The sequence below is a fragment of the Mustela erminea genome, chromosome 7 (genome assembly GCF_009829155.1).
Source record: "Mustela erminea isolate mMusErm1 chromosome 7, mMusErm1.Pri, whole genome shotgun sequence".
Classification (NCBI taxonomy): domain Eukaryota; kingdom Metazoa; phylum Chordata; class Mammalia; order Carnivora; family Mustelidae; genus Mustela; species Mustela erminea.
The window spans coordinates 74,530,439-74,552,895 of NC_045620.1; the positions used below are offsets into that span (position 1 = coordinate 74,530,439).

The window sequence follows — 22,457 nt, forward strand, 5'->3', positions numbered from 1 at the left end:
ATTTCATTTAGATTTATTTAAAAATATTCATTTAAAAATACATGTAAAAAATACAAACTCATTAGCCCTCGGGTCTATTGATTTGAGATATAAACATGATCTAAACTATCTTTTATTTCTGTTTTGTTTTGTTTTTTAATTCATGGGTTGAGGGTCAGATCTTCAGAGAGAAAAGCCTTTGGGGTTTTTCAACGGAGAAGGGCCCTCTTCCCTCTGAAAGCTTACAGTGCAGACGTTGGGCACCTACATAGCAGGCAGAACGTCAGTTTCCCTAGACTCTGCTCTCTAAAGAGCGTTTCTATTCGTGGACACGGTGATGACACCATCTTTTCGCCCCAGCACTGGCGGTTCCAGAATTTCTACACAGCCTGGGGGATTGACTGGGTGGGCAAGCTGGTTGAGAAGGGGCATTGGCACTTAACAAAAAACTCGACAAAGCGTCCGGTGTCCATCTCAGGGTTTGCGGGTAGCGGGGAGAAATCAAACCCTCAAGCCATCTTAGGGGCTTGCACTGAAGCTTCAAAGACCCCACTCCGCAACGGAGGCTCGGGAAGAGGACCCGGTCTTAGGGTAAAGCAAGCCAGGACGCCCAGAGGCAGGAGTTGGACAAACCACTTGTAGGGTCTGTTCACAGCCACCGGGAGGGACAGGGTGAAGAATCTCACAAAAGGGCGGAGTGGGGGGAGGGGGGTAGGTAAGAACTTGACTTCATCGAGTAACAACTCTCGGCTCCCATCGCCCAAGGTTTCCCACGGAGAGGTCCCTGTCGCTCTCCTTCAGGCTGGGCGGAACCTATAAGGCATCACCACCTAAATTCTAAAACCAAACCAACCAAACCACGTTCTAAAACGTCCCTCAACACTCTCTCCGCGGCGTTCCAAACGCAAACATCGCGGGCGAAAAGAGGCTGCACAAATCACGTAGAAAATTAGGCTGCCCCTTTCCAAGGCGATAATCAAATTAGCCTCAAATTAAACGTGAAATTGGCCCTCGCCGGCTGTGGGGACAAAGCCCCCATTGTCCCTTTGCCCGGGTGGTGGCGGCGGCGGTGCCCACCCTGCCTAGGCCAGCCCTGATGGGTCCCCGCGGCAGAGGACGAGGTCGGCGGCGGGCCCTACCAGAGCCCGGGCCGGGGAGTGCGTGGACGCGCCCGAGGTTCGGCTAGCGCGCGCGGCAGGGGCCGGGTGGGCGGCTGTGGGGCTCCCGGCAGGCGCAGAGGGCAGGCGAGGGAGGAACCGAGGGAGCGAGCAGCGGCGAGCAGAGCGGAGTGTGGAGCGGAGTGTGGAGGGTGTGCGGGAGAGAGCGTGTGTGCGCGCGAGTGTGCGCGCCCCCGGAGCCCGCGCGCTCCCTCTCCCCGCCCCTCGCCCCCCTCCCTGCCTGCTCCCTCCCCTTCTCCCCCCGCCCGGCGCTCCAGCCCAGCCCCCGGAATCAGTGCAGCTGTTGCCGTGCAGGCTGCGGATTCCTCCAGTCCCTCCCTCGGCCGCCTCTCCGCCCGGAGCGAGCGCGCAGCCCCGCGCAGCAGCGCCCACCGGTCCCGTCCTGTGAGCCCCGGCCCCAGCCGCGGACAGCCCCGCGGAGTCGCCTCCCGGCCCACCCGCCCGGCCGCCGAGGAGCGGGAGGAGGACGGGACCCCGGCGCCCCCACCCCTTTATCCGTGGGAGGTAGGTGGGGGGCCTAGGCAGGAAGATGCCAACTCACTGGGGCTGCCTCCCGGGCGGGCTCCTGGGCGGCGGGAGGGCAGGAGGAGGGGCGCGGGCCCAGGCCGGGAAGACGCCGCTGCCCCACCGCTGCCCTGCGCCCTGGGAGCGGCGTGGGGGCAGGGAGGCTGCAGAGCCCGGGCGGGGGCGGCGCGGGGAGCCTGGGTCTCCTGGGCTCATCAGTACGCGGACTATGCGGGCAGGGGCGGCAGGCTCCGCAGTGAGGGAACACGGCACCCCTTGCGCACCGGGGTGACCCAGCCCCATCCTTGGGCGCAGCGGCGCCGATTCCTTCTCTCTGCCTCCACCGCCTCCTCCCTCCCGCAGGGCGCAGCTGCCCCCGGCGCGGGGGTGGGTACGGAGTGGGCAGCAGGGAGGGCGTATTTTCGGGTGTGCTCCCTGCGGCCGGGGCTGGTGGGGAGCGGGGGCGGCGGTGACAGGGCCCGACTCCGCGCGTAACGGTACGGGGGATGCGGCCAGGCGTGGTCCCCGCTGCGCCGCGCTGCAGCTGAGCCGGAGGCGGCGGCCCGGCGCCCCCCCTCCCCGCCGCCCATCCTCGCGCGGGTCCCCCGCCCTCACCGCCGTCCCCACTCTCCAGGGCTGGGCGTGAGCCGCCTTGGGGCGCGGAGCCGCGTCGGCGCCCGCCCTTCAGCTCCAGCCACCCGCTCTTCAACAGGTTTGTACCAGCGCGGGGACCCTCCGGGCCGGCCTTTGGCGGGGGTTGGCTGGAAGCCCCTATTCTCATCCTTCACACCGCGCCCGCGGCCCTCTTTTGGGGGGGGGGGAGCCTTCTCTTTGTTTTTGTGAGAGGAACGATGCCAAGTGCCTGTCGTCAGATGGGGAGGGGAGTGTTGTCGATGTCAGTATACAAACCAAGTCCATTATTTTTCCAGTCAAAAGCCGGGCCTCAGAGCAAGGAGAGGGCGAGTGTGGGGGTGCTTCAGCAGAGGAGAAAAATGGATTCGGTGGGTTTATTTGGGCGGGGATGTGCTTTTTTGGCAAGATGGATGGCTCCCAGTGCCCTCGCCGTGATGCAGCACAATGCAGCAGTATCGCAGCCTCCCCTGGTTCTCGCTGCCGGGGCTTGGCACGGCCACTCGGCGCCTGCGGCCCCCGCCCGGCCCCACCCAGGCCTGGGGCTGCCCTTGGCCGCGGCCGGGAGCTGCTTCTACCTTGTCATGCTGCTTCAGCTGGATGTGGCGTCAGGAGGACCAGGTCACCTAGCCGTGAAGGGGGGGGGGGCGCTGCTCTTTGGGGTGACCCCTCCCGCCCCGCCGGTCGGACAGTGGGACAGTGCTCGGACGAAGGGGCGTCCTGCAGAGCTAATGCAGGCTGAGAGAGCCGGCCTGCGGTGCGGACCGGAATCTGATCTCCGACTGAGGGACCTGAGCGGTAGGGAGGGGCTGCAGGGCGGACAGGCCCGGTGGTGTGCGGAGGCACTGGTGCAGTCAGTATCGGGAGTCGCACTGTTTTTCTGTGCGTTACCCATAATCTGTGACTACAACCCAGCTATCCATCGATTTCTTCGTATGTGAAGAGTGATTAATTGAAGCTTAACGACGATACCATTACAGTACCTCTCTCTTTAATTCTCTCTGGTTAATAACCTCTTTCTGGTTAATACTAAGAATATGATTTTTCCTATAGGAAACCGTTTTTTTTTTTAATGAAAGGATTAATGTGTTTTAGTTATTATGTCCCTGAGACATTTAAAAAAAATATTAACATTCAGTAAGTTGTTTTAAGAAAGACGTGTTTTTTTGGTGGATAAATTGTTTCTTTAACCCGTATTTGCTTTCTTTTTATCATTTGCTTTTTCTGTTAAGCACAGTTAAGAGATTTGGATTCTTCTATTAAGGATTGTTAGGTAAGTGAGTGTCATGATTGTTGGTATATTGGTAGTCAGATTGATTTAGATAGCTGCGTTAAGTATCCAGTCATGACTAATGGGATTATCATGGTAACTGACTGCATTTGTGTTTGTTTATATGTATTTTTTTGCGTACGTATTTTTTGCAGATGTGGCTGGGAGGGTTGGGGTGGTGAAAGGCAGACCACCGAGGCCTCTGTGGCTGGTATCTGGTTAGAGGAAGATGATTCCCAAAGTCCTCATCTGTTTAGTCTGGAAACCCTGGGAATTTCTCTTTTAAATGTCACTTCTACAATTCATTTATTCAATGTGGGATGGCAAATGAGAGACATCTAAATGTCACCTCTTCTAAAATGTATACGTGAAAAAGGGAATTTCAGTATGCTAACTGGAAGGTAAGGTCAGTGCTTCAGTGCAAGGGCATATCTACTTTTATTTTTTAAAAATCTCTAATGAATCCCCCATTTGGTTTTATGTGGTTCTGCAGAGTGGAACTGCATATCAGTGTGTGGTTTATGTGCATTGTTTTTGCGTTTCTCTAATAGAGGGCCATTACAATGTAGAATATTTTTGAATTTGGATTTCATCGTTGCTTGGGTTGTGATGCCTAAAGATGTTTGGGAGTATTGTTTCCAAGGATTATCCAGACATTTTGGATTTATTATGTTGTAAAAAATACCCTGTGTTGATGGCACAGGGGGTTTAGCTGTTCTGACTTACACACCAGGTGCAGAATTCTGTTAGGCTACACTCTTTCTGTTATCTCTGGACTAACTGAACACTTCATCTGAGAGTAAGTATTGGGGCAGTGAGGAAACTGCTGTGCGGGCTTTTTGTGCAGAGCGTCTCTTAGGGTGAGACTAGTAACAACAGTCTGTGATGTTGTAGGAGCAAGTGAGAAGACCTCACTCTGCTGTGACACATTCTTAGCGGAGACTTGGCATTGGTGTTTCCTTGGAAGAGTCTGAGTGGTTATTGAGTGCTGTATGAAATCATGACTCTACATGCAGAAGTACTATTTTGAGATGGAAGGGTTTTTACTACTATTAAACAGACATGATGAGTGGGAATTATTTGATGTGGTTTCTGTTAAAATAATAAGCTTTTCATTTTAAGAGCGTATTCTTAGAATTCTAGAGCTATTCACACACACATACATATGTAATATATAGACCTGTGTGATGCTCCTTTGACTATGTTGGGCCATGACCAACATCTGCATTATAATCAGTCTTTAATTACTGTTCTGTGCATTTCTTTTTGGTAGTTCTGGTTTCTTCAGTACCACTGGGAAACAATTCTTCCATAAGGAAAGGGTTAATATCCCTTCTGGAAAGGCTACTGTCGAAGTGAGTAAAACTTCTCATGGATTTCTCTTTTAAGTTTTCAATCTTTGTTGCCTCTCAGAGCACCTTTTCTTTGCAAAAGACCTAGTTTAGTATTCTTGATTTTTCTGATAACAGGTATCCTGTACCCAAGTTTATATAGTGTAGGAAGAGTATCTCAATTTCTTTATCTTGGTGGGTAAAATGAAACTATCCCAATTAGAGACACCCACACTTCTGTTTTTAGCCGTCCCTGGAGAAGGTGTTTTCATAATGTCTCTTGTTGCAATAGTGAGGTTTGTGGAACACCCAAGTCAGGTTCTTTTTATGAAGGCAGATTCTTAGAGGTCTCATCCTAGACCTATCCAATCAGGATTTGCATTTTAACAAGACCCCAAGTGACTTGTATGCATGTTAAATGGAGAAACTGCTCTACTCCTTCAGCTAAGGGGACTTCCATATCCTTCTGGTATCTTTCTTTTGTTTTTATTTTGCCTGAAATATCAGCCCAATCCCCCCCCACCTTGGGTTACTAAGTGGTGTTGAAGAAAGGGATGCAATGACTGTAAATCATTTAATACAGAAATACTTTGTAAAGTTCTTTAATTTTTAGATGGAGGAGCCCTATTTTTTAATAGTTATTTAGACTAGTGAAGTTTTTTAGTTCTTTTCCAGAACACCTCTAAAGTTGAAAAACAGTCTCCCCTCCCTGCCTAGATAAAAAGGCATTGGCTTTGAGATAGCAGAATTGGAGTCCAGGAAGCTAAACCCCTGAGTGCAAGTGCCCCTCTGCTCCCTTTGATCTTCTCTGTCATCTTGTTCTCTGTCATCAGTTACTTCTGGTATATTCAGTGTCCTGCCCTTCTGGTCCGTTGCCTTCTTAAAGTTTTTAATTAAGTGATTTGTATGTACAAAATAATGCTCATAAAAGATCTATTACAGAACCATAAATCATTGAGCGCTCAGGCACCCATCACCCAGTTCAGGAAGAAGAATCTTATCATTGTGTATTCATAGTTGCCTGTGTGATTGATCCTCTGTCATCCCGACTGAAGTAGCCACTGTCCTGACTTTATGTTTATCATTCCCTCCCTTGCTCTTCTTTATGGGTTATCTTTATGGGTTTTGTATGTTTTTGAAATTTATATAAAAGAAATTACACTTTATGTATTTTTCTGAGACTTTCACTTTAAATTAACATTATATTCCTGAGATTCATTCATTTTGGGGCTGTGATGCATTCATTTTTACTGCTACATAGTATTCTACGACCACTTATTTATTCCTACTGCTTTAGAGAGAGATTTGAATTGATTCTAGTTTTTTGCTCTTGTAAAAAGACTGTTGTGAATATGTCTTCTATATGTCTCTTAATACATATATGGAGATAGATGCAAGCACACACACATTTGTGTGTCTCTCTCACAAGTAAAATTTGCTGGATAATGGAGTATGTGTATCATCAACCTTACTAAATATGCCAAATGTTTTTTCCTGAGTGATCATACTATTTGTGTTCCTACAAGTAGTGTACATGTTATAATCATTCTACAACTTTGCCACTACTTCATTTACCAGACTTTAAAATGTTGTCCCATTGATATTTATGAAATGATATCTCTTCAGTCTTTTTATTTGCCATTTCTCTGATCAGTGAGGTTAAGTATTTATATTATTGGCTATTTGAGCTCCTTCTTTTGTAAAGTTCCCGTTAAGCTTTTTGTCTACTTATCTTTTAGATTTGTTTCTTACTGATTTGTAGGAGTTTTTTATGTAGATTGTCTGCTAATCCCTGTGGATTATATGTATCACAAAAATTACCTCACAGTTTGTGTTTGTTTTTAAAAGCTCTTTGGTTTCATTTGATGAACAGTCATCCGTAATTTCGGTTGAGTCATAATCAATTTTTGTTCTTTAAGGTTTGCAAGGACAATTTTGTTATGGCAGGAAAATTTCTTTTTTCAGTTGGGAAAGAGCATTAGTTTCGGTATCAAATGTATCTAGGCTCAGATCCTAATGCTGTTGTATACTAGCCATGTGGTCACAGTTAGGATCTGGCCTTGGGATAATTCATTACTCTTGAAACCAGTTTCCTTATTGAAATAGAAACATTTTCCTAAAATTGAAATGATAATACTTCCTGATACGGATGGGAGACAGTAGTGTACAGTGCTAAGTACATAGTAGGTGTTCAGTTAATAACAGTTTCATTATTTCTCTTCAAACTACCTAAGGTGTATGAGCCACTGACCTCTTCTAAATGCTTTCCAAAAACTTCCTTGATATTTTTATGTCAAAAGAGCTAATAAACAGCTTATTCTTTTATTTTTTAAAAAGGTTTTGTTACAGTGGGATTTATGTATTGATCAGCACAGGCTGTACAAGACCACTTACTGGAAACCCATTGTCAGCTCAGGTTCCTGTTCTTGAAAGTAGAGTAATTATAGGTCTTTTTACCAAGAAGCATTTTATACTACTGTTCTCCTTTTGCTGCTACTCTAAGATTACTCTGCCATATTGTTTTTGATTCAGTGAACAAATTATTGGATACCTTCTCTTGCCAGGGCTTGAAATTGGGTTAGAGTGATGGTGTGTGCTGGTTTAATGCTGAATAAAATTTAGTTCCTGGATCTAAAGACTATATACTCTACTGTATAAAATATATTCTCTAATGTCCCAGAAGATAAAAGACCTCTTATTGACTTGGTGTGTGACTTTGGCAAGCCATTTACTCTTTTGGTCTCAGTTCTAAATTTATAAAATGAAGAACTTAGGTGAAATTATAGTGGGGGTTAAAACATGCACCTGGGCGCCAGTCCCTCCTTCCCTGGCAGAACTAGAAAATCAGGCATGACACTCTTTTTCCACAGAACTGAGGTAAAACCTCAGTAACATTCTCAACATAGTGCTCTAGGCAGTAACTACCAGTTAATTGGATCTCATGCTTAATTTTAAGATCCTGTATAAACCCCAAAATTTTGTGATCATAAGACATTTGAGTAACAGCACTCTGGCAGAGTTCAAAATAGAGTGGAACAGGAAGTAATCAAAAGCAGGGAGAGAGGAAATAGGTGATTGTGGCGGCGGGGGGGGGGGGGGATGATGGGAGGGTCTGGAGGTTAAGGGAGCAGGTAAAGGTGGTAACCAAGAGAATGAGAAGGAGGGGAGAGATGGGAGAAAGGCTGTGATGGCCCAATCCTGTGCCAATTGCTCATAGAATGAATGGATGGAAGGTAGGTCTAAGTGGATGAGGAGCTAAGGTGACATGGATTTCAGACTTGGATGATGACAGAAATAGACCCTGGGAATGGTGAAGATCTAGTTGGGAAGAGAATCAGTTTTAACTTTGAACATGTTCAGTCTGAGGTTCCAGCAGAACCTCAGTGGAGATAATGTTGGAAGAGTTGAGAGAGATCAGAGCCAGAGTGACTGATGGGAAGGCTGTTGGATGCAAGGGTCCTGAGCTTTAGGCTGTGGAAGTACACAACCTGGTGACTCCCTGTACAGGCTGAGTGACCTTGGGCATACTACCTTGACCTCTCTGTGAGCCTTGGTATCTCCATCTGCATGGTGGTACCTATCACAAAGGATTGTTAAAGTTAAGTGAGATAATCTACTGTCTATCACAATACATTTTAATTACCACGAGACATGGATAGTTTGCTTAGTCTCAACTTTGTTTTCTTTCAAATAAATATTTTGATTTTTTCAGAAAAGATACATTCCAGTAAATATACCATCAATTAGATAAATAATGCTAGGTTCAGTCTATGTTAAACTTGTCTGTATGTATCATGTTTAATTATAGGAAAGGCAAACCTAACTAATGCCTGTTTTTAACAAACAAGGAAACACTAAAGTCCTACTATTTGGAGGAAAGGATATGAACAGTTTATAAAAGAAGAAATCAAAGAAGCCAATAATAACTATATTAAATTATTCAAATTCACCAGTAATTTGAAACACAAAACAATTAGATTAATTTTTCCACTTTAATTGGTGCGTAAATAAGGCTATAAAATAGGAACTCTGCATTATCTGTTGGGAGAATATTTGGATTAATACAAACTTAGTAGAGGAAACTGGGTTATATATACATAATAGAAACCTTAAATGCTTATACTTTTTGGAGTGAAATCCCACTTGTATTTCTGTAACCTAAAAGAAAGAAATAAAAATAAGGACAGATTTTTAAACAAGGATATTCTTACCAGTATTTATAGTGAAAAAGCAAATGGGACATACTCAAATTATGGCACAGAGAATGGGATGGAATTCATTATAGTTCTTTAAATAATAATGGTTTGTTAGAATTTTACTGAAATGGGAAAATGCTAACAATATAATATTCAGTGGAAATACCTTTATGCAATGCTATACAATAGGGTATAAGTCCGGTTTTGTTATATTAAATAAAAGACTGGAAGGAAATACATTAAAATGTTAATGCTTTGGATGGTGGGTTGATGGGTGATTTCCTTTCTTGTAAGAAAGGAAATTCCTATGACTTAAGGTTTCTCCTTGAGTTTTGAAATATTTTACACATAGAGAATACAGTAAATATAATAGACTGCCAGGAGGGCCATTTTTTAATAATCAAAAAAGCAAGCAACACTTTATGTTAATTGTTAAAAAAAAAAAAAGGAAAGAAAAAAGTGAATCTGGCCACTTATAGGTCATTGGTAAGGAATAGTTTAAATTTCTAAAGAATTGTCTTACTTGTCCTTCTGTCCACTTTTCTAAGAGCAGAGAAAAAATGAGTTAAGTTAGTGTCTTCAGGGTATAGGCCTCAGAGAAAAGTAGAGCTTTAGATATGATGGAAAGCTAACTTGACTTTACACTAACCTGGGTCAGCTGAAAAGGTGACCAGGATACTTTAGTATTTCCAAACAACATCCTTGTGCAGAAAGAGGGCAGTGGACTTCTTTGACACACTTGTTCTCACTTGTGGAAACCCAGGCACAGCTGCTGAAGCTAATTTTGTAACCATTAGACCATCATGTTTCATTGAAATTGGTCAGAAAAGCAGATGAAATTCTAAGTGAAAATTTTAAAATAAAAATAACTCCAGATTCCTGTTACTTTCGATTAATGGTTTCTCACCATTTGGGAATATTATAGGCTAAGTGTGAGAGGAATGAATTTTAATAAAGCTTTTCTTCTTCGGATGAAAGCAAATTTTTATGTATGTGTGTATATATATATATATATATGTGATATTTATTGTATCTCTCTATCACATAGGTGAGACAGAGGGATATATGTATGATTGATTAATCTCCACGATGAAAGGAGGCAGCGGGCTATTTTAAGACTTTTAACGTGGGAAACTGTGTGGAGATAACATTTTGAAAGTGAGTCTCAGGAATGAATCACATTGCCCTTCACCTTTGGGGGAAATATTTGGGAGGAAATAGTTCTGTTTTATGGCCTAAATTCCCAGCTGTGTTGGTACTTTGTAAAATGTAGCTTGTAGAAATGAACTGATTTACTTCCATGAATTTTGTGGGTTTTTTTCTGCTATCAGTTTTAAGTGGTTGATTGAGGAAGGTTTTAGGTTAAGTGTGCTTTGAGATCTGGAAGTAAGATGTTATAATTTCAAGATTGCTTTAAAACTGACCCCTGTTTATAGGTGTCATAATTCCATCCTTTGTAAACTCTAAATTATGGGAATAAACACCTGAATGATTTTTAGAGCCATTTGACATCTCTGCTCTACAATCTGTAGCATCCTTCTATTTCTGATCTGTAACATACAAACTTTAAGCCATTGGTTGGGCAATAAATTCTGTATTAGAACATAATTACAGACTTTTACCTAACAGATGAACTAGGATGGAATGCAGAACGATATATAAATAAGCAGAATTTATTATTTGGCAGTATATATCTATAATTAAATATGTCTGTGCTTAGAAAGTGGCTATCTCTTGGTGATGAGATTGTGGTTAAGAGCTCTAATTTAATCTCTCCACATTTCCCAAATTTTTGGAAGTACTTAACAATAAGCACTTGCTTTTTATCAAAAATATCCTAACACCATGATAAGCCTCATTTTAGATGGATAAAAACTAATAAGTAAAATGATTAATCAGCTAAATATACCCTTTGCTATTCAGTTTTTTTTCTCCTGCCGGAACTTACAGAAAAGCAGTCTCAATACTAAAGGCATAAAGAGCCTGAAATTTTGAAAAGGTTTTTCCATTCTTTAAGTGTGCACTTTGTTAGAGCCTTGGTATTTTATTACTTCCGTGGAGTGTGGGAAAAGATGTAGGAACTGGGCCACAAGGGAGCTGGTAAAAAACATCCTCCAGGAGATTGGCCTCTATGGCTACTGCCTCTGGCTCTCAGTGAGGTTTCTTGTTGTTTCCTTACTCTCTTTGATAGCAGGTTCAGGGATAATTGTCCTAGTGTGTTTGCTTCAAGGCTAAATGTAAACATTCAAAGGCTGTACAATTTTCCTGGAATGTTCTTCACCAGCTGTACAGTCTTTGGTGGGGTAAAACATGCCCTTATCGTGGTTTACACCCCTCCTCCTTTTAGCCCTTTTATCTTTCTTATTTAGAGGGGAAGGGAAACCTAGATGCTTCCCTAAAACAATGCTTATTTATTTTGTTCTGTGATGTTTAAACATTTTCCATTGTATTTTTAAATCTCTAGCAAGGGAGTGCTTTTTTCGTGAGTACAATAGTCTTAAAAGTTAATATATTGGGACGCCTGGGTGGCTCAGTGGGTTAAGCCTTTGCCTTCAGCTCAGGTCATGATCTCAGGGTCCTGGGATCCAGCCCCTTATCCAGTCTCTGCTCGGCGGGGAGCCTGCTTCCTCCTCTGTCTCTCTGCCTGCCTCTCTGCCTACTTGTGATCTTTGTCAAATAAATAAATTTTTAAAATCTTTTAAAAAAAAGTTAAAATACTAATTTTCTTTTTTGCTTTCTTAGAATCCTTGAATATTTGACAGTGTCTGCGACTCTATGCAGTATAGTTTTCTGAATGGCTTCTGAAGAATGTGTACTTTCAAAAAGCTATAAATTAGCATAAAATCATCTAACATAAAAGTTTTAAAATATTTTATTACCAAAATATAAATTTTTATTTTAGATCATATAGAAAATAAAAATGAAAACAAAGAAGAAAATTGAAATCACTAGATATTTAGTGACTTCAACAGCATGCAGTTAACATTTTGGTGTTGATCCTTTAAACCTTTTTCCCAGTGCATATACTGATCCTTCAAATAAGGGCCACATTCTCAGATCTCGGGCTAAAGATGTCAAGTTTTGACAGTCTAAATAATCACTTGATGATGTTTATTACTCTTCCTTTCAATACATGTAGCATGACAAAACATAAAATCTTATTCCTGGTCTTATTTAAAGATATGGCATGGACACTGTCTGTTGCCCTGAACTGTTTTTAGTGGTAGGGATGTTAAAGAAAAGTGGTAAATAAACAAAATCCATATTTTATTATACTTTGTTTCTTTGAAAAAAATTTTTATAGTGGAAAAATACCAGAAATTAAGTTCTCATTAGATAATATGTGCTTTCTGTTTTGTTTTGGAAAAAATTCTCATCAGAGCTGCATTAATTCCCTTGAGGGACATCTCCATATGCTTTGGACAACATCTGATTTTACTTTTATCTTCAGATTTTGGAGAATCTTTAAAACAGCTACCCCATAACAGTGTTACAAATGGAATGGATGTGGTTATTAGAATCTTGGTTTTAAAGGTAATAAATTTTACTGGGCCAGTTTGGTTGTGATTGTTGAAAGCATACGCTAAGAGCTCAACTTTCTTAGGGTCTTTGTATTGCCTGAATTCTTTAAAATTCTATCTTTTGATCTAGGATCTGTTTCAAGGGGAAGAAGCAAAATACTTATTTGATTATGCAAGCCAATTGTTTAAGCCTTGGGACATTGGATGGATGGAGTTGACTCGCTAGCACTTTGTTGCCTTAATTCTAGTATTTGGCCTTTTCCTGAAGAAGGTGCTAAAAGGGTTTTTTGTGTGCTTAGGAAAAAGAGTGGGACGAGGGGTGAATTACTCTTTTACTGGAAGAGAAAGTAAGCCCTTCCTAGCAGTTTCTATGAGGTACTCTGGTTGTTACTGGTCTTGTCTGGAGTGGTGGGCCTGGAGGAAGTGTGGCAAATGTGCTTCTAACCAGGTTTAAATACTGAAGGCCAGTGGTAGCTCCTTTTACAGTTCAGGGGGAAGCTCAGCTGGGCTGGCTGATTGGGGGTTGGGGCTCAGCAGCACTACATGGACTTCCTCTCTCCAAATAAGGGATTCTTCCCGCACTCCTGACCTGATGGGAATCATTCTTTTTGAGGACCTGCACAACTCCTCAAGGGAAGTGCTGTGATTGTTAATGTGCCTGGCCTGTCTGAAGCCTGCAGCGGGGAATCTCAGCTTAACCCCCAGGTAGCTGCACACATTGGGTCTCGCACTTGGGGAGCATTGAGATGAGACAGTGCTCACAGTGGTCCCTGCGCCCCAGGATAGGGGAGAACAGGGGGCCGGAATGTGGCCTTATCCGGACCTCTGAATGGATGAGTGCACCTGTCACTTTTTTAGGAGGCGGTGGTCAGAAGTATCAGTTGGGTAACTTCTCTGAGAGGAGCCTGGTCTTTCTCACAGTGATCTTGACAACTCTGTGCTGCCAGCTGTCCTTAAATACCCAACTTATCTCCTGGGTGGAGTCAAGGATGACCACGATCCTGGAGCACAGACATTCATGTGCCGTTTGAACAGCAGGGAAGCCAGCACGCACCTTGTGTTTTATTCTTTGTTTTAAAGGTAGGTGGTGGTGGTGGTGGTGGTGGTGGTGGTGGTTGTTTTTTGTCTCTTTGTTTGTTTTTAAATCAATACCCACTGCTAAAAGAATTTCTTTCTTTCTTTCTTTCTTTCTTTCTTTTTTTTTTGTTGTTAAAGAGTTATTTGACAGACAGAGATCACAGGTAGGCAGAGAGAGGCAGGCAGAAAGTGAGAGAGAAGCAGGCTCCCTGCTGAGCAGAGAGCCTGCTACAGGGCTTGATCCCAGGACCCCGAGATCATGACCTGAGCTGAAGGCAGAGGCCTGCCTCAACCCACTGAGCCACCCAGGCTCCCCTAAAAGAATTTCTGAGTTTCCTTGACAATTAGGATGATTTTTCATTTTGAAATGCTTATTTTGCTTTTGAAGTGTGTGTTCCTGACTTTAAGAACACTAGCTTTCATCCTAGCTCTTAAAATCTTGTTTGATTCATAAAGGGTGAAAGTTTAATTAGAGAGCAGGTTAATTTATTGTGTTATTCCTGAGGAAGAGTACTCTTATCTGCCGGTGGAGTGTCATATATATTTATGTATATGTATATAGATATAGATACAGATAGATATGTATTTCCAGCTCTGAAGAATTACTTTGTTAGTGAATGTTTGTGTGACTATTTTATTCCTAATTATAGTATATATTTTCGTTGTTAAAGGAAACTTTTGTTCATATGAAATAAATGAAATAATCTTTAGTGGATCATATTTGAGAACTGGTTCTCGGTCTTCTTAACCTTTAAAGTAAGTAGATATTCAATGTAGAGAGTATATGATAGCTGGCCTATCACTGGAATGTTGTGCAGCTGTGCAGAGCATGAGGCTCAAATGTGCTAATTAAATATATTTTTTTTAGTGAGAATGGAATGTAGCAGCATGTGGTTAACCATTCCAGATTGTTTTTGAAGAGGATTTTTTTTTTTTTTTTGGCCAAATATTAACAATTAGAGAGTACATTGACTTAGAGGATGTATTGCTATGTTAAATTGTTGTTTTAAAGGAAGTAACGGGACTCATTAAATACTGAGATGATCCTTTAAAATATACACTGATTAATAATTTGCTTCAAGATGTAAACAGTGGGAACATGGCTAAGCGTTAACATCCGTAGTTAAGGCATTTCTTTTTTAAGATGTGATCTTGCTTTTTCCCCTTCCATGTCAGTTCTTCTTCCTTAGTTGGTGAGTATTCAACCTTTTTTTGGGCAGTGGAGTACAGCGTTTTTCCCCAGGTGGTTTTTTCTTTTCTTTTTTTTTTTTTTTGAGCAGTATTCTCAATTTTTTGAGCAGTATTCTCAATTCTCAATTTTGTTTTTGAGCAGTATTCTGATATTTGTTTTGGGGGCCAATGTAAATTGGATTTTTGGACTAAACCGTATCCACGCAGATGGTGGTCTGATTTCTTTTTTTTAGTCAGACATTGTGCAAAGTGATCTGATGGGAATAGATGGCAGGTTGGTTGTGTAATGTGGCAACATCTTACTTAGTGTGTCTTTAGAGATAAGTGGGATGTGATTCCAGCAAGGCTGTGCATAAGAAGTTGGAATGCATTGGAGAACTGCCAAGAGATTGGGAGCAAGCTGTATGACAAGCACTAATGCAGCCTTGGCCTGACTTAAAATAGCTATAGTTGAGCAGAAGCGTTTCAAACTTATCATTTCACTTGAGCAAAATCATTCCTCTAGATGTATTACCAAGAAATAGAAATGGTAGCTATCCCCTTTAGTAAGGTTTATTTTTATTTATTTTTTTTGTTCTAGCAGTCTTAAAAAAACTTGCGCCTGTATGTAGGAAAATACTTCTGTGTCACATATTACCTTGCATGGTTTTATCTGGACTAATTGGTGATGCATTATCTCAGACTTCACATGGAGGTTCCCCTGCCCTGCCCACCCTACTCCCTAATTGCGGTTTGAATAGAAATTTGGGCCCCGAAAGGTTTAAAAAAAAAAAAAAGCCCTATATTTTGTATGTTGGATAGTCATGTGGATATGAATTATGGTGTTTGAATGTTAGAACCTTATAGAAGCATAGTGAAAGGCATTGGTTACAGTCCTGCAGAATCTTTTTTTTCTTTGCTTATTCCTTTTTTGACTGTGTTATTTTATCTGCAGTACTTAATTCTTGTTTGTAATTGATTTACATTCTAATTCTGGTCTTTCCATTAAAAAAAAAAAGGGGGCTTTTTTTTTTTTAAAGTCAGGATGACAAAAACAAAACAGGAGTGGGGTTGTGCGGCCTTTAGAAGGGGTCCTGTACAGGTTTGAGACTAATAGTGACACGATCGTTGCCTGCAGAGGGTGAGGGGTGACTAAGTAGAGATGGAGGTTGCTTCAGAGGATAATCCAGTCAACCTATTTATTAGCATGGGTGCTGCGAAGGTGAAATTTTTTAAAAAAACAATACTTAGGTTACCGAGTGGAAATAAAATAACAGAGAGGATGTAGATGTTAAATATAATGTGAAAACAGTGAGTGAACTTCCTCTAGGAGGGCTTCAATACAAACCAAATTTCTAGAAAGATGGTATTAACAGATATTGTAATTATCCTCTAATTTGAAGTCCATTATGAATTTGGGCTTAGACTAATTGCAATAGTGTTATGGCTTTTTAAAGAGTACCCTACATTGCTGTCATTAGATTTATTGTTTCTTATACATCGCTGTCATTCGATTTTAAGTCCTGAATTGTGCTTTGTCACTTTCAGTATCTTACACATATTTCAGAGGGGTTCTTCGTGTATAGAAACATTATTTCTGGCTCTTATGTTAGTGTCTTTATACAGAGATTTGTAGTTTATACTTATTAGGCCTTTGGTAAGTAGAATTGAGGCTATTTTTCTAGGTGTGCTTTTAGAATATGTAAACAACATTTTGTTTTTTTACAGTGTTGAAAAATATTTTGTGGAAAACATGTGGAGGGAGATACTTAGCTTCTTTAGATGTATTAATCTTTTCATTCTTCAATGGCAAATAAATTCTCTATATGGTATTTTGGCAGTTTGGAAAATATCAAACCTATGATTTCTCAATTTTTTTATGTTTTTGTCTTTCTTTTACACATTCCTTGATTTAAAATTTTTTTTTTTATTTTGGGGGTGCCTGGGTGGCTCAGTGGGTTAAAGCTTCTGCCTTCGGCTCAGATCATGATCCCAGGGTCTTGGGATTGAGCCCCAGGTCAGGTTCTCTGCTCAGCAGGGAGCCTGCTTCCCCCTCTCTCTCTGCCTGCCTCTCTGCCTACTTGTGATCTCTGTCAAAAAAAAAAAAAAAAAAATCTTAAAGAAAATTAATTTTTTATTAACATATAATGTATTATTAGCCCCAGGGGTACAGGTCTGAATTGCCAGGTTTACATACTTCACAGCACTCAGCATAGCACATACCTTCCCCAGTGTCCATAATCCAACCACCCTCTCCCTACCTCCCTCCCCCCAGCAACCCTCAGTTTGTTTTATGAGATTAAGAGTCTCTTATGGTTTGTCTCCCTCCTGATCCCATCTCGTTTCATTTTTTTCCTTCCCTACCCACCAAACCCCCAACTTTGCTTCTTAACTTCCTTGTATCAGGGAAATCATATGATAATTGTTTTTCTCTGATTGACTTATTTTGCTCAGCAATAATACCCTCTAGTTCCATCCACGTCATTGCAAATGGCAAGATTTAGTTTCTTTTGATAGCTGCATAGTATTCCATTGTGTGTGTGTGTGTGTGTGTATACACACACACACACACACAATGGAATACTATATATATATATATATATATATATACATATATATATACGACCTCTTTATCCATTCATCTGCTGGTGGACATCTAGGTTCTTTCCATAGTTTGGCTATTGTGGACATTACTGCTATAAACATTCAGGTGCATGTGGCCCTTCAGATCACTACATTTGTATCTTTAGGGTGAATACCCAGTAGTGCGTTTGCTGGGTTGTAGGGTAGCTCTGTTTTCAACTTTTTGAGGAACCTCCATGCTGTTTTCCAGAGTGGCTGCACCACACATTCCTTGATTTTTAAATACCTCTTGGAGGGCGCCTGGGTGGCTCAGTGGGTTAAGCCGCTGCCTTCGGCTCAGGTCATGATCTCAGGGTCCTGGGATCAAGTCCCGCATCAGGCTCTCTGCTCGGCAGGGAGCCTGGTTCTTCCCTCTCTCTCTGCCTGCCTCTTTGCCTCCTTGTGATCTCTCTCTCTCTGTGTCAAAAAAAAAAAAAAAAAAAAAAAAAAAAATCTTTAAATACCTCTTGGATTGCCAGTTTGGTAAACCGAGTTCAGCAGATGGGGACTATAAGCTAGAGCCACCAGTTTTTTTACTTAACACTCCATTCTCTGATCTGCTTGTGAAACTCTATTTTGGATAGTTTTCACCTCAGATTATCCACTAAATAGGAGTATGTATTCCTTTAATCTTGCAAGAGATTGCAGTCATTCACTATAAGATAAAAAAGCAAAAAGTAAAATACTTAAATGTCCTTTTCTTGAGTTATTGTCTGGATTAAAAAATTATTCATCTTAGTTTTACACCTGCAAATTGGATTGTCTTCTCTCTGTGTTTGTATGCCTCATATTGGCACAGGCTCATAAGACTGGGACCAAATATTTAGCACTTAAGATATTCCAGACATAAAAATTTATGGAATTTGCTTATAAATGTTAGGGGATGCACAGAACAGACCCAGGGTTTTGGTTGGCTTTGTGCAGTGTGAAGGCAGATGGAAACGTTATAGAAATCTGCTGCAGATGGCCGTGGAATAGACAGGTGAGGACCACATGGAAGTTCATACTAGCAGTCGATGGAGTAATGAGCTGGTTTATGAAATGCTAGCCATCTTAGATGTTTCTACAGCTGTTGTCAGCTAGCTGAAAATAAATTCAACTTGTTGGAATGGTGAGTTTTGCTATCTGAATAAGCTTAGATAAACTAGTGCTTCAGGTGCCCATAACATTGTTTATTATAATGTTATTACAATAGAAAAAAATGGTAATAAACCAAATGCCCAGCATTGGTAAGTTAGAGGAGGAAATATCATGGAGGAAATACAACATCGTGGTTAAAAGTGCTGACCTAGGGGCTGCCTGGGTCTGAATCCCAGGTCTACCTGGGACTCACTTGTGACATTGCGTGTGTCATTAACCCTACTCTGTCTCACTTTCTTCACCTGTAAGGTGGGGGCAATAATAATACAGACATTTGAGGGTTCTTTTGAGGATTAATAAGTTGATATAAGTAACGTGAAAGCCTAATGTGTGGCAAATATTTATCTATTAGGTATTATGTGGATAAAAGTATTCTTGAAAACATTCTGATAACATAGGGAGCTTTTTAATATAAAGGAATAAAGGCAGAACACAAGGTTATTTAAATGGTGTGATCTCCACTATGTGGGGAAAAAAAATACAAAAAAAGGAAATACTCCAAATCAGAGTATCAGAGTGTGGTAGTATTGTGACTTTGTTTTCTTTTAAGGGCTTTCCTGTATTTGCCAGTATTTACCAATAATCATGTTTTCCTTTTATAATTTAAAAATATAAGCCTTTTTTTGAAAAGTCCATGTCACCCATTGCAAACAGTATGTTAATTATAAGAACATCCTGTTTATTCTTTGAAAGCTCAGACCTACCATTTGGCCAAAGTTGGTCTCCTTCTGATTGTACAGTGTTTTCACATTCTTACGAAAGTGCCTCAGAGTAATGAAACTCCAAAGTGTTTTTTTTAAATAATGTAACTTAGATTTTTCTACTAATTCAGATTAGTGGTGCTTAAAAAGAACATAGACACATGTTGTTACATGGGAGCCATTTGTTAGTGATATGATCTTAGACAAAGTATGTAATAGAGTTTTGGTTTTCTCATATGAAGGGGAGGTGAGGCCAACAATTATCATCTACCAATTGTCCCGGCGTCAGGACTAAATGCAGTAATATGTACTCATTTCTGGCACTTTGTAGGCACTCAGTAAGTGATGCTGCTACCCTCAGTGCCTGTCCTTACTACCTGCTCTGGCCAACAAACAAACTCAAGTTGGTCACTTCAAATTAGTCCATACCATGGTGTTCTTTAGTGCTTAATTTAAGATTCTGTAGACAAAAGTGGCTTTCTTAAAGATTCATTCTTAGAAGCTTTTACCGGCTGCCTCCCCATTCTTCACACATTTCTGTCTGTGTTTATTTTGCCACTTCCAGTCAGTTTACAGAGCTCTCTTTAAGACCATTCCCTTCCATAATGTATCAGGCAGTTTAGGCTTGGTGTTACAGTAACAAGCAGCTCTAAAATCTCGGTGGCTCAAAGCCATAGATGTGCATTTCTCATTCATGTTATACGTCTGTCATAGGATGGCAAGCAGCTCTGCCTCAGGTTTTTCTAGCTCTGAAGCCCTGGCTGATGGGTCACATAGAAGGCATTAGCCAGAACTAGTCACATGACCCTGCCCAACTGCAGGGGGAACAGGCAAGTGTCATCCACCCATGTGACTGGAGAGTATGTGTGATCATTAGAAGTTTCTGACCAAATGTAGATAACAGTGTAGCTGTGACGGTCTGGCTTGGATTTCCCATCAAGTTCTTTGAAGCACTAGCTTAACAGTATGTTAACATGTGTTATTTAAAAAGAGAATGCTAGGCAAAGTAAAATGTAATAAAGGTTTCTTTAGTGAAGCACTTCTCAGAGCTTTTGTAAGCTAATATGCATTCTAGCAGGGAGAGAAATAAATATATGGTGTTTCCCAAACTTACCCAGACTTGGAATTCTTCTCTCCCCCCTCCTGCTCCAGCCCAAGCCTCTCTTAGGCCTGGAGTTCATGGAATATGCTTTGGGGTACACTAGTCTGTTTTCATAGAGCAAAAATACTAGAGATTCATTTTAATTATTATATACATTAGGAAGAAGCTTTGTTTTTATTGTTACTAGAGTTGATTATTTGAAGAATCTGATTTTTACTATTACGAATCAAATAGAGGTTTTTGTTGTTGTTGTTGTTGTTTAGTTATTATTGGTTACATGCCTGTGTTGAACCCATAGCATTTTTTTCTTCTTTTGGTTGCTTTTGTGTTTTAAACTTACCATTGAAAAGAGAAAGTTAAACAAACCATGACCACACATCTTTCTTGTTAGAAGAGATTAGATTGGTTTGGAAAGATGACCCAAACATGTATAATTTTTTATTGGCCTTAACATTTTTTCTTGGTTCCCTCTGACTTTCCATAACAAATTTTCTAGAAGCTTTGACACTACTGAAATGAGGCCTCTGATAAGAAGCAGAAAGACAACTTTTGTCAAGAGGTATTACATATTTCTTTACCACAAGGCTTTGGATTTAAACAAGGTATTTGTTACCAGGGATTTTATGCCTGCATATGTAACAAATCTCAGTATGGAAGCTTTCACTCAAATGTGGCTGTAAATCTCATGTAATAAAACTTTAGGTAAGAAGGAGCTCTTCCTGTTTCATAACAATGCATGAGTAAAACTTAATAATGACCAACTCCCCAGACCTTTGAGTTTATAGTTTTTCTTTCCTTTTGTTTTTTTTAGTGATGAATTCAGTTTCTATTAAAATTATGAAATAAATCCAAACTGAGAATTCAGATTTCATTTTGTCTTTTGTTTTTTCTTTTGTGAGTGAAAAGGTGCAGAAGGCAATTGTTTCCTGATAGGAAAGACACTTTTAAATCTGTCTGCTAACTCGGTAGCAACCCCCCATCCAGCTTCTTTCCCACTGCCATTATAGTCAGACCTGACCAGTTCAACCTTCCTTTTGAAGGTGACTTGCTAGGATTTGAGGCAAGAAAATCCTTTAGAGACCCGATTCCCAGTCTTTTCCTTTTTGTTGACTTTGGTCTCATTGTAGAGAAAGCATTCATGACCCATCACAAAAACAAACATTTACAAGCATTTTTCACGTGGCCTGGGGCTGGCAGAAGTCAAACTTAATATATCAAGGAGTATTACAAGCATGAGAGCCATCACTGTTTGCCACAGGGCTGCTCCCAAGCCGGCTCCCAGGAACCCTCGCCTGTGGCAGGTTTTCCAGGTGTTTGAGGACCAGCTGTTAGGAGGTTTTGTGGTAGAGTAGTGTTCTCACATTGCAGGCTGCGGCTTATGGTGAGAATGATTTTAGAGAATATGTAGAATCAGAAGCTTTAGAGCTGGGTGGGCCCCTGTGGATCTTAATACATCCATGCCTTTGTGTAGCTCAGAGAGGCCAGGTGAAGCCACACAGCCTGGCGGTAAGGGCTGACATAATCATCTCTGCTTATTTGGGCCACTTGTGATACGTTTTAAAATTAGACACATGAGGTGAAGCTACAAGTTAATGCTCATGTTTGCTGTTTGCACAGTGTCAAACTAGCATTAATGGTTATTGGGCAGTATTTACTGGGAAAACAGTGTTTTACCATAGATTAAAAATAAAAGAGAGGGTTGTTTGTTTTTTGAGTTAGGGAAAAAAGGAAAGCCCTGCAACTAAAAGATAGTATATACAATATATCTACCTTTTTTTTTAATTTTTAAAATTTAAAATCAGTTAATTGACATGTAATGTATTTCTAGTTTCAGAGGTAGAGGTCAGTGATTCATCAGTCTTACAGAACACCCAGTGCTCATTACATCACGTGCCCCCACCTTCATCTTAATAGAAATAGCAAAGAACTGTGCCCTGGCTGCTCAGGTTAGGCTGGAGGAAGGTGAAGGTCATTCCAAAGTAGGAAAGGATCTGGTTAAATATTACTTGGGTAAGTTGAACAGGTTTAAAAATGTT

The 22,457-nt window shown here is 41.1% G+C and overlaps 1 protein-coding gene across 3 annotated transcripts in view; it reads left to right on the plus strand.

The window, feature by feature from the left end:
• The first annotated feature begins 1,424 nt into the window (after positions 1-1,424).
• The window catches only part of SPTBN1 (spectrin beta, non-erythrocytic 1), a 196,850-nt gene continuing 175,817 nt past the window's right edge, over positions 1,425-22,457 (plus strand). Inside the window, exon 1 of one of the 3 annotated variants that reach the window (XM_032352123.1) lies at positions 1,425-1,661. The gene's annotated coding sequence lies outside the window, so the exon portion shown is untranslated. Of the gene's footprint in view, positions 1,662-2,295; positions 2,374-2,637; positions 2,663-22,457 lie in introns of those variants that run through there. The other 2 variants (XM_032352125.1, XM_032352126.1) reach the window with 2 other exon arrangements.